The sequence below is a fragment of the Mus caroli genome, unplaced genomic scaffold, assembly GCF_900094665.2.
Source record: "Mus caroli unplaced genomic scaffold, CAROLI_EIJ_v1.1 scaffold_18660_1, whole genome shotgun sequence".
Lineage (NCBI taxonomy): Eukaryota > Metazoa > Chordata > Mammalia > Rodentia > Muridae > Mus > Mus caroli.
Window position 1 is genome coordinate 4,107 of NW_018391141.1, and position 11,615 is coordinate 15,721.

The window sequence follows — 11,615 nt, forward strand, 5'->3', positions numbered from 1 at the left end:
ACAGAGTGAGTTCCAGGACAGCCAGGACTACACAGAGAAACCCTGTCTCGAAAAACCAAAAAAAAAAAAACAAAAAACAAAATTGGAAAAAGTTTTTTTTTTTTTTTAAAAAGAAGCAATGTGAACAGAGAAGTAGGTAGAATACATCCCCTCAGTTAGCCTTCTACTAACTTACCTTCCCCTGAGCTATCCTTTTTCATATGGAGAGCTTCTATGATACCATTGTGCTCTTGATGGGTTTACAGGGGCTGGCAAAAACTGCTTGGCCTGAGCCAGGTTTAAGGGAGAACTGACAGGATCTAGGTTGCAGACAATGTCAATGACTCTCCCATTCCTAGATGCTGTCAGATCGCTGAGAGTCTGGCAGGCTACAGATATACCCATTCTCATCATCTTTCCCTTAGTCGTATATTGCTGCTGTGAGAGTCATAGGCCAGGCAAACAATCCCCTCCCCAGAACACTTTCCTGCTGGAGAGAAATGTACAGCTTACTCTGGACATGACTGTCTAGCCCTGGGAACAGCTTAGTCTTTTTTTTTTTTTTTTTTTAATTTGTTGTCTAATCATGTATGCCTTCTAGGAACTGTTGCTCTGGCTTCAATGCCTTTGAAAAGTTCACTAGCACAGTATTTGGCATTCTCTCAATTTTCTCCTTAGGAACTCGAAGGTAACACAAAATTTGTCTCATTTGCACCCCAGTGATCAAGACAGATCCTGTGGTAGTTTGAATGAGAAATGACTTTCATAGTTTTAGACATTTGAATATTTAGTCTCCAGTTGGTGGCACTGTTTGGGGAGTCTTGTAGTGTGGCCTTGCAGGAAGTAGTTCACTGGGGGGTATTTGAGAGCAAAGGACATGTCACTTTTAATTTCACTGTCTCTGCTTTGTGCTTGTGATTCAAGATGTGAGCTTTTGGCTTCCTGTTCCTGTCATTTGCTGCCATGCTTCCTCACCATGATAGAATCCCATCTCTCTGGCGTTGTAAGCCCAAATAAACTCTTCCTATAGATAGCCTTGGGCATTGCTTTTTACCATAGCAACAGAAATAGCGTTGGCCTTTATCTCTTCTAGGCTGGCTTACCACTTTACACGCTCAATTCAAAATACCAGTCTAGAATATTGTCTACCCAAGTGTCTCCCAGTTCATAAAGTTTACCGTGGGACTCAACAAATATACCAAAGCTCTTGAAGTCCATGTTAAATTATCCTCTTTAAGACCCAGTAAACAGTCTGGTGAGGTCCAGCAAACTGGAATCAGATTCCAGCAAACCCAATACCCTCCATAAATCCTGTCCTTCATTGTCTGCCAGTTGGATACTCACTGGAAACTGAGATGATGATAACTAAATGTCCTTAATGGATCAAAGAACCTAGCCTATGAGAGGCTGATTTTCCTCATGCTGCCTCCAGCTATGCAGCCTGTGTCTTAAGGAGGGAATATAAAGAGAATCTCTTACGTGGAAAGCCTTTTGGGGTACCACTTGGCAGGAGTCTGACATTGGCCAAGGACAAGGAAATGGGCTTCAGGCAGGAATCTGACATTAGGGCATAATAAGGAAGTAAATTTTAGCAAGAATCTAACTTTAGGCTGTAATAGAGAAGTAAGGGAAGGCAAGAATTGTAGTCTTAGGGCGGAACAGAAGAACTAGGCTTCAGGCAAGATTTTGGGCTTGGATGAGGAAGTGGGCTCAAGTATTTTGGTCATTATGACAAGTCCTTTTAAACAACCGTCCTGGGAGTAATCGCTTGCTGCTTTGTTAGTTCCTTATTGAACTGCTTGCCCAAAATACTTGCATGTAATTAAAATGGTATAAAAAGTGGGTTGGAAAATAAAAATTTGTCTTCAGTCTCAGACTTGACTGGGGTCATGCTACAGTGTTGTCTAACTGTCTTTTTTCTTTCTTAATCCTTACTCCCACGCTGGAAAATCTGTTGACTGACTGAACGGGCTTGGTCACTCTTATAAGCACCACCTATCAATAAAAATGTTGATGGCCAATGAGCTGATGCATGAAATAGGAGGTGGAACATTGGCAGGAAGAGGGGGTTCTGGGAAATAGTGTGAGAATAAAAGGAGACACAGGGAGCAATTCAAGGAGATGTATAGAGGGGTTAGATGTAAACCAGCAAGTAGCTGAACTCAGATGCAGAGGAGGTGTGAAGGAAGAAGCGGGCCAAGACTGAAATAGAGGTAACTAACCAAAATGGTAGATATAGAATAGTTTAAATAACTTAAGAGCTAGTCAGGAAATGGGCAAGCTTACAGCCTAGGAATTTATTAATAAATAACTAATTCAGAGTTGTCATTCCAGGAGCCAAGGCCAGGAAAGGAAAAGTGAATTTAAATTATTTTAAGAAGGGAAGGTAATTATGCTACTCACTTCTGCCTTCACAGCAGTCAGAAGCATCCTATCTTCTCCAATGCCTCAGAACTCCATGAACTATCCTGTGGTAGCCTTTTTCCTTGCTTAAGTCTTCACCAGTGAGGCTGGAGAGATGGTTCAGTGGTTTAGAGGACTTGCTACCCTCACAGCAGACCCAGCCTCCCAGAATCCACATGGTGGCTCTCAACTATTCATAACTCTGGTTCTAGGAGATCTGATGTCCTTTTCTGGCCTCTATGGTCATGAAATAGGCAGGCATGATCCTCTGAATTGTAATACTCCCTCCACGTTAAAACATTTGCCCCAGGAAGGAGGGGGATGTTCTTGAGCCTCAGGTGAAACAAACACAATTTCAGGTATCTGGGAAGAACAGAAGCATGAAAGTACCCTGAAAGCCCCTACCACCAGCAGAAGAGGGGTCAAACAGTGGTGGGGTGGAGACTCAACCAGCTGAGCTGCAGAAACGAACTGCGGGGCTGCCTGCAAGCGGTGCCAAGAATCCCAAGGAGCTGTCACCCATGCTGGGATGGAATTTCTGGTGGCACAGCTGCTTTTGAGTTATTCCTGCTCCTTGTAGGCAATCCCTAACCCTTGCTCCTGTTAGTAACCCACCTCCCCCCAATAAAAAAGCCATTAGTTCACCAAATTGGACACTGGTGCAATCATTACTTTGTTTAGTCATTGGCTCCTCTACTGGGATGAATAGATGTGTGTCTATGTTGCATCTCCCCAAGAAATTTCTGTCACATCATAATAGTGCACACACATGCGCACACATATATACATACATACACACACACACGCACACACATGAGCAAGCAAAGCATTCATACACATAAAATAAAATTTTCACCAATCTGAGCAGTTTCAGTGCTGAGTATTCTCTCATTATCATAGTTTCTTGCACCAGACCATTGCTAAGGCCAATGTGCTGAATCAGCCTTTCCCTGCTTCTGTATTAAAGGTCAGACCTGAAAGGTATCCTCATCATTTTTACCATGATCTTCTCTTCCTCACCCTCCAAGTCTTCCCCTGGGTTCCAAGTTCTTTGATCCCAAGGACTTTTTTTTTTTTTTTTTTTGGTTTTTTTCGAGACAGGGTTTCTCTGGGTAGCCCTGGCTGTCCTGGCACTCACTTTGTAGACCAGGCTGGCCTCGAACTCAGAAATCGGACTTTATAGAACATATCTAACTTGTATTCTTTTCCTTTCAGCACTGAACCATTAGAAATGTAAGTGAACATCTCCAAATCACAGGCTAATATGGAGATGCTAACCACATCTTTTCTTGTTGTAATTCCTCCTTTACAGAAACAACTTTCTGCTGAGAAGCTAACTTTGCCTTAAATGTACATCTTATTACACAGCAGCAGCCAAACAACTCCTGCTGCCATATCCCAATGCTCTCAGTCTTATGTGCTACTCTCCAAAGATTTCAAAATTTGTTCTAACCTGTCAACCATTTTTTAAGAGCATCTTCATAGTTGCAAGGTGGACCTCACTCAGACAGATGTGCTATGACGTACCACTCAGAAGACTACCATCCAAGGATTTGCCCCATAGATCCTCCAAATCCTCATGGCTCAGCCTGAGTTACACATCTCCCTACTCAAAAGCAAAAATCATATAACCACTGACATAGTGAGCAAATACGCACCATGTAGGAAAGGACTGTATGAGAATTCACACTGTGAATGCTCCACCTTCAGGTGGTTTGGCCTTAATTGTATGCCTTGCTTCCCACAACTAGGACCATGCAATCACTCCTCCCAAACTCGTCTATGGTTCTGCAGGTGCCTACTCAGGCACTAAGTGATGTGTGAGAAATTTCCTGGGGACACACAAGACACATACATCTGCACACCTCAGAAAGTAAATCTATGGCAGGCCAAAGTGATGATTCACCAAAATCCAACTTGATTGAACCAATTACTTTTTTAAAAATTATTATCTTTAATCTTTTTTACAGTCCAGTCGTTATCCCCCATCCTGATTGGCCCTCCCAGAGTTCCTTACCCCACCCCAGTCTCCAAATGGATGTCCCCACCCCCACCCACCCCCAACCCACCAGGCCTCCCCACTCCCTGGGGCCTCAAGTCTCTCGAGGGTTAGGTGCATCTTCTCTCACTGAGGCCAGGCCAGGCAGTCCTCTGCTGTATATGTGTTGGAAGCTTCGGACCAGCTAGTATATGCTGCCTGGTTAGTGGGTAACAGTGTCTGAGAGATCCCAGGGGTATTGGTGCTACATCCACTCCAGTAGTGACTTGCTTTGACAGGTTTAGAAACCTGGAAGCAGTCCCAAGGCTAAGAGTTTCACGGAAACTTAGTCTCCTGGAACTGTGGCATCCCATAGCATCTGTGTGCTTCCTTTCAGTATTGTTTTGGTTTAGGTGCCTCCAAGCAATGACTTGCCAAATACCTAAGCAAAAATCGAACTTTGCTTCCTGGCCTTCATCAATGCCCTAGGTAGCCCTTGAGCAGACCCTGGGCTTGGAATTCAGTAAGAATGTTGCCTATTCATCGACGTTCAGAATTGTCTCTAGTATTGTAAGAGAGATAGTGAAAGAAATCAGGCATTACTATCTACTACATAGAGTTAGAAATCTCAGGGTAAGCTTAGCAACGTAAGTTTAGAATTCTTATTATAGTTATGTATGGCAGACTACATTACTTATTAGTAGAAAGTCCCCCCACACAATCACTTAGAATAAAAGCCAAGTCACTCCCATATTCAGGAATTTACAATGGTTTAGGAAGTAGATCAGGCTGTGGTTTTAGAGTATTGCATTATTCATGAGATGGTTAGCTAGAGTGGAACTCCCTAATTAGAACCATGACTTGGGTGTGAAAGCCCTTGCCCTGGGAGTGTAAAGACCTCACACCTTCTAAGGCCTGGCTTCTAAGACTATAGCTGACCTTAGATAGAGCTGACTTTGACTCAGTTGTTTTATTGCCCAGTTCCTGCCAGTCTTTGTGTTTACATTCCTCTGCTTTGTGTAAGAGTCATTAAGCATTCGGTAACCTCATTGTACCTTGCCGGTGTGTCACCTATCTTCCCTATTTTCTTCTGTATAAAAAGTTTGATGCTCGATTTGACAAATTACATTCAGATTCAACACGCTCTCTCGTGTCGCGTCATTTTGTCACCCACTTTTGCCGAATCCTTCACCCACCTGCAACCAGAAACCTGTTCCACACAGATAGGAGACCCAAAAAGGGATTCGTCTGTGGCATATTGGTTAGTTGAGACTTCTGGTTTTCCTATGGGGTCACCCTCCTCTTCAACTTTTTCCAGCCTTTCTCTAATTCAATCACAGGGGTCCCCAACTTCAGTCCCTTGGTTGGGTGTAAGTATCTGTATCTGTCTTAGTCAGCTGCTTGTTGGCCCTCTCATAGGACAGCAATGCTAGGCTCCTGTCTGTAAGCACACCATAGAATCAGTAATAGTGTCAGGCCTTGGAGCGTTCCCCTTGAGATGGATCCCAAGTCACTGGACCTTCTTTCCCTCAGTCACTTCTCCATTTTTGTCACTGTAGTTCTTTTAGACAAGAACAATTCTGGGTTAGGGTGTTTGACTGTGGGATGTGGAATTGCAAACTGGTACAACCACTCTGGAAATCAATCTGAGGGTTCCTCAGAAAATTGGAAATAGATCTACCTGAAGACCCAGCTATATCCCTTTTGGGAATATACCCAAAAGATGTCCCACCATGCCACAGGGCTATGGGCTCCACTAAGTTCATAGCAGCCTTATTTGTGATAGCCAGAAGCTGGAAACAACCCAGATGTCGCACAATGGAAGAATGGATACAAAAAATGTGGTTCATTTACACAACAGAATACTACTCAGCTATTAAGAACAAGGACATCTGAGTCTTTTCCTGTTTGCCTTTGGAACAAGATGTAGAACTCTTAGCTCCTCCTACATCATCTCTGCCTGGATACTGCCATGCTCCTGCCTTGATGATAATGGACTGAACCTCTGAAGTTGTAAGTCAGCCCTAATTAAAGAGTTGCCTTGGTCATGGGGTCTGTTCACAGCAGTAAAACCCTAACTCAGAAGTTGGTACCGGGGACTGGGATATTGCTGATAGGCCTAATCATATTTTTGTTGAGAAGAATGTGGATTTGGGGACTTTGGGTTTGCAAATCCATGGAATAGTTTAATTGGGGCTTAATGGGCCATCCTAGTAGGAATATGGAAGATGGTGGTGCTGAGGGTGATTTGAATTGTGTAGGCCTGCTGGCCCAAGTTTCAATGGAAAAGAATGTTAGTGTCATCTGCATACTGTTTTTGTGATATCTGGACAAAGAACATGGCTGCTTTTTGCCATTGTTCAAAGAGTCTGCCTGAGACAAAATGAAGATATTTAGATTAATTACTTTGACAAAGTCTCAAAACAGCCTGGTATAAATTCTGTTGTGTGGTTACTAAAGTTAACTCTTATGAAAAGGAGCAAACTGAGAAAGGAAAAATATGAAATATATGGTTCAAGTAGTAATAAAGGGACACCAGGAATGAAATGGACCTGAATCCTGTGTTCAAGGGAGATAAAGGAGATAAAGGGAATGGGGATCTCAGGGTAAGATCCCACCCACTGAAGCTTATTGTTTATATTTGTAGATGAATAAGAAATAGTTTGGACTTTTAATCTGGAATGAAATACAATCCAGAAATGGAGGGCACACTTGTGATCCAGAGCTTAAGGCTAGAAGACTTAGGCTGTTGATCCGAATCTTGAGGAACAGTGGCCACGAGAAGCTTAGGCCCAGGCATGGTGGCACACATCTTTAATCCCAGGAGACAAAGAAAAGCAGATCTCTGAGTTCAAGTTCAGCCTGGGAAAGAGCAAATTCTAAGTGAAGAAAAGCTAAAATCCAGGAGAGGTGGTACACACCTTTTAATCTCAGCATTCAGGAAACAGCCATGCAAATCTGAGTTTAAGGTCAATCTACAGAGCAAGTTCCAGGACAGTCAAGCTTAGGCATTGAAGGAGTTGGAATACAGAAAGCTGGTAATAGAACAAGGAGGCTATACTCCAGCTCCAGCAAGGAGCAGAACTCAGCAGCTTCAGCCATGCAGCTCTGACATTAAAAGTCAAAAATAAAAGGGACTATTTGGACAATTCATACTGGTTAGCTAGATCTAAGAAATTAGCAATGATTAAGAAGAGAACAGTATCACTGAGGTGAAATTTTCTGAGAGCACAAAGAAGCTGTGTTCCAGAGATAGCCAAGGTTGTACTTTGTACTCCAGCTGGACTCAGTAATGTGTAAGAGTTTCCCTAGTGGTACTGGTTTTGAAGGTATGAAGGGGACATAGAGAGCAGCTGGGGCTTGACACTGTGAGAAGCTAGGGAAAGCCATTGGTAAAGGTGCAGCCTCAGTTGCAGTTGACAAGACTGAAGGGATCATGCAAAGAAGTTTGGGTTGGCAGCATAAAGAGAGCCTATGAGAGGCTCTTGATGAAGCCTAGTTGCAGCAGAAGACCCCAGTGTACCAGAGATGACAGTACCATAGGATGAACAGCAGCAACAGTAGGGTAGAGTCCAGCAGAGCCCAGAGTTCTACAGAGGGCAGAACTAGAGAAATGATGCAAGCCCTTTGGAGGGGTCCAGAAGATCATATGTGGATCCCAGACACTGCAACAAGAAGCTGTAACATTGAGGTTGCCTTGGAGACCCAAGATGTTCGAGATGCCAGAGCCATGACATACATGTCACAGATAGCTGCTAACAGGGAGTAGAATGAGCCCAGGAAAAGAAGTTTGTTGAAGTCAACAAGATAAAAAGGACTTGGAGATCTGAAGACTGCTTTGACATCACACATAGAGATGCAGTTTCCCAGCTGGTTTCCTGTCTTGCTTTGGGGATTATAGTTAAGTGACTGGATGAATGTCGGAAGAGACTCAGAACTTAAGACTTTCAACATTGCTGAAACTGCTATAGACTATGGGGACTTTGGAAGTTGAACTAAATGTATTTTTTATTATGCTATGGCTAGATGTGGCCCCCATAGACTCATGTGTCTAAACAAGCCTAGGGGGGCCAGGGAATGGAATGTGGTAGTTGGAGTAAGTTTGGTCCGGGAGTGGCACTATTTAGAGATATGGCCTTGAAGGAAGTGTGTCACTGTAGGTATGAGCTTTAAGACCTTCCTCCTAACAATGTGGGAGCCAGTCTTCTCCTAGTGGCCTTCAGATGGAGATGTAGAACTCTCAGCTCCTCCTGCACCATGTTCCTGCCTTGATAATAGACTGAACCTCTGAACCTGTAAGCCAGCCCCAATTAAATGTTGTCCTGGAGGGGGGCGGGGGCGGAGAGGACATAATGAGTTTTGCAGGCAAATGGATGGAACTAGAAAATATCATCCTGAGTGAGGTAGGTAAGTCAGACCCAAAAGGACATGCATGGTACGTACTCACTAATAAGTGGACATTAGCCAAAGAAGTACAGAATACCCAGGATACAATCCATAGAACTCAAGAAGGTTAGCAAACAGAAAGACCCAAGTGAAGATGCTTCAATCCTACTTGGGAGGGAGAAGAAGGCAATCACAGGGATAGTGGGGGAATAGAGGGAGGGGGGACCTGGGTAGGAAAGGGGAGGAGGGGGAAAGGAGAACATGATTAGGTATTGAGGAGAGGGGGTCGGAAAACAGAAGTGAAGCCCTGAGGGCCAGCAGAATGAATGGAAATATGCAATCTTGGGAGGTGGGAGGTGGAGGGATACTGTAGAATGTACCAGAGACCTGGAAGGTGAGAGACTCTCAGGACTCAAAGTGAGGGACCTTAGATGAAATGCCCAACAGAGGGGAGAGGGAACTTGTAGAGTTCGCCTCCAGTAGAAAGACAGGGTATCAAGAGCCATTTTTTTTCCAGGCAGGACCACAGGTTTATTGGGGGCTGCACACACACACACTCACAGCATCACACGACAATGGCACAGTTACTCGGGACATCACGGTGGCCTCTGCCATCCACGGAGGGCCCAGAGGCAGTGGGTTCTGGCCTCCTCCCCTGTGGCCTAGACCCTGCAGGGTCCTTCCTCTGGGCCAGCTGAGGAAGGGAAGGGCTGCTGGGGTGGGCCTCGGGCCTGGCAGGCAGGGGACGAGCAGGCAGGTTGGTCCAGCAGGCCGGGCTGGGCGGAGCCCCACTCACTCCAGGGACTTGCAGCATCAGCAGCTGCTTCAGCACCTTCGTCCGGCTGGTCTCTCGGATCTCTCCTGCCAGGAACATCTCATCTACCACCGTGTAAACGTTGTAGAAGTTGAACACCAGGTCCAGTTCACAGACATTGTGGAAGTATTCATTTAACACTTCTATGAAGTTGTAGATGGCCTCGAGATAGGCCAGATTGTTGTCATTGACATCCACGCAGATGCAGAAGTAGAGGCCAGCGAAGCGTCGGTAGATGATCTTGAAGTTCCGGAACTCCACAAAGTGGGTGTGCTCGGCATCCCTGACAGTGATCACGGTGTGCACCTCCTCAATCAGCTTCTGCTTCTCATCGTCATCGAACTGCATGTACCACTTGGCCAGGTGCGTCTTGCCTGCCCGGTTCTGGATGAGGATGAATCGGATCATGGTGACCCCTGTCTGGACCCCAGAGGCCCGAGTCCCGCTGTAACAGGGCGGCTCTGGCTTTGCTTGCCGAGCCAATTATTTTTTAAATAGTTAATATTTCACCTTTAAAAGATTATATGTGTGGCTAAGTGTATGTACACATACACATACATACGTGTGTGTGTGTGTGTGTCTGTGTGCATCAGATGCATGAATGAGTTCACAAAGGTCAGAAAGTATGTTGGAGTCCCTGCAACTGGAGTTACAGGAAATTATGAACCACCATGTGGGTGCTAGAAACCAAATTCCATTCTTCTGTAAAGAGATCTGTATCAGCTTAGGACACCCAAGAACAAATTCTCAACACAAAGATTTATTTGCCCCAGAAACACAAAAGACAGAAAATGAAAGACAAAGATAGGAGACAGAGGAAAGAGAAAGGGATAGAAACAGGGAGCGAGAAGAGGGGTATTTGTCCCAGAGCGGGATGAAGAACTGCCTCTTAATAGAGAAGAGACAGACATGGCCCATAGGCAAATGGTGTTTTATTAAGGTAAGAGGGGAAACCAGTTTTAGGATGGATGAGGTGTTTAATTTTAATTAGGCATGTTAATTAGGTGAGCCAAAGGGAGCTTTTGATTGTTGGACTTCAATACATCCATAGCTGGACCACGGTGGTCAGCCTTGGGAGGAGGAAGTGAGTAGCTTTAGGAATGTAACCTAACATTTTTTGGCAAGATATGGGGGATAAGGACAAGGTCTTCCAGAGCCATGTTTGTCTTGCCTGGTCTGACTAAAGCCCCTTCAGTCTGGAAGAGCAGTTAAGTTCTCTTAATCACTAAGCTATCTCTCAGTCCCTTCTTTCTTTCTTTCTTTCTTTCTTTCTTTCTTTCTTTCTTTCTTTCTTTCTTTTTTTTTTTTCAAAGGATGGAGGTAGGAGGTGTACCATATACAGAGGACCCAAACTTGGGTCCTCTACTAAAAGGAATACATGTTTTTACTTGGTAAGTCATCTCTCTAGCCTATTTGGTACGGTTACTAACACCATATTGAGTAAGGGTACAGGGTGACTTAAAGGAACACAGATGAGTTAAAGCAGCCTATCACCAAAAAGTCCAGTCACCTTCAACCCTGGAGCTCTTTGTACAATATGCAGGTAGCAGCAGGTCCCAGAAATCTCTCAACAGTCTCTGCTCCAAAAAGTTTTTTTAGTTTATCTATAAAGTTGTGTAAGGACCTACAGAGAATCTTGCAGTTTCATCTTTTGGGGACATGTGACATTTACCTCCTGAGTCTACTGAGCATCCCTACCTCCTGGAGGGAACATTTCAATTAGGAGGGAAGTACTACACATGTCCCAATACTTGCACAGAAAGAATGGAAGCAAATGAGCTATTTCTCAAAACCATTAACATCATCAACAAATATAATTAACAAAGTGCATTTGATAATTAAAACACTTCCATCAGGGATCACACTGCCGTACATAGTATTTATAACTACTTCTTTTCCTATCCATACTGTATTCCTGCAAAAATCAAGTCTAGGTTCATTTCTAAAGGAATGACCCACACATTAACTTCTGAAAGGGATGGCATATTTATCACCCTGCCTTGCCAGGCTTTTGCACTTTCTTATTGGCCTTAATTAGAGGATTAAGGTCAATCC

The 11,615-nt window shown here is 44.2% G+C and overlaps 1 pseudogene across 1 annotated transcript; it reads right to left on the reverse strand.

Annotated features, from left to right (window-relative positions):
• Positions 1–9,251: 9,251 nt before the first annotated feature.
• LOC110289031 lies at positions 9,252–10,016 on the reverse strand (annotated as a pseudogene). Its single transcript, XR_002377319.2, has one exon. The product of XR_002377319.2 is annotated as an AP-2 complex subunit sigma pseudogene (transcript).
• Positions 10,017–11,615: the final 1,599 nt, after the last annotated feature.